Here is a 944-nt window from a genome sequence, read left to right on the forward strand (position 1 = left end):
CACAGAGCGATGTCTCTCCTCTGCCCTGCTTCCTGTCAAGAAGTGTAGAGCATCCATCCTCATTAGGAAGCCTCGGCTGCTCCACAGTGCTGGTCCTCCACTGTGCTTCCCTTACCCTGAGCCACTCAGCATTGGTTTCCTGTCCTTGCCCCTACCCCAGAACCTCTCAGGTGGAAAGTGTCTCTGGTCCATCACAGTGCAGTGATTTTGTCTAGAGTAACAAGGCATATTTACCATTAGTCCAGTCTAGAAATGAGGAAGAAGAAAATTCTATTGAGAAATCAAAGCCTACAGAAGCTTCCAGAGCCAAAAGCCATCACAAAACAGGTCAAGATGCATATGGCTCTGTCTTGATGATGAATCCACAGAAGTATCTGTCCTTTTTTCTTCTTCTTCTTCTTCTTCTTCTTCTTCTTCTTCTTCTTCTTCTTCTTCTTCTTCTTCTTCTTCCTTACTGATCAAACTCTGAGATGGGATAATGGCTTCTTACCATGCAATTGTCTCTCCTTCCCAGTGCCTATGTCATACCAGAAGCGACAGTGGTTGTAAAAAGCAAAGGTATAGGGGACATGGTGGATGCTAGGTCAGTGTGCAGCTTTCTTCTACAAAAAGAAGTGCCCAAATTCAAGCTGACAAATGAGAAGGATGTTTTTAAAAAGAAAAACATCCAAGAACCTCAGATACTTGAGTAATGATTTATCATCAGTTTTCTACAAACTTGTTTTTGTTTTTTAAGTGTAAAACACTTATTGGGGTGTAACTGAACTAAAAAGTAAAGTCTCGTGCTTGCTCTCTCACCACCATTTCTGGCAGCCAGCTTGGCTACTGCCTGCCTATGCTAAGTATCGTATCCCCCCCCTCACCCCTAACTTCAAGGGAGAGAGCAGGCAGTCAGCTATAGCCATCCTGTCCTGTCTCAGCTTCAAAGGCCCAAATCAAAATGT

The sequence above is a fragment of the Acomys russatus genome, chromosome 18 (assembly GCF_903995435.1).
Source record: "Acomys russatus chromosome 18, mAcoRus1.1, whole genome shotgun sequence".
Classification (NCBI taxonomy): Eukaryota; Metazoa; Chordata; class Mammalia; order Rodentia; family Muridae; genus Acomys; species Acomys russatus.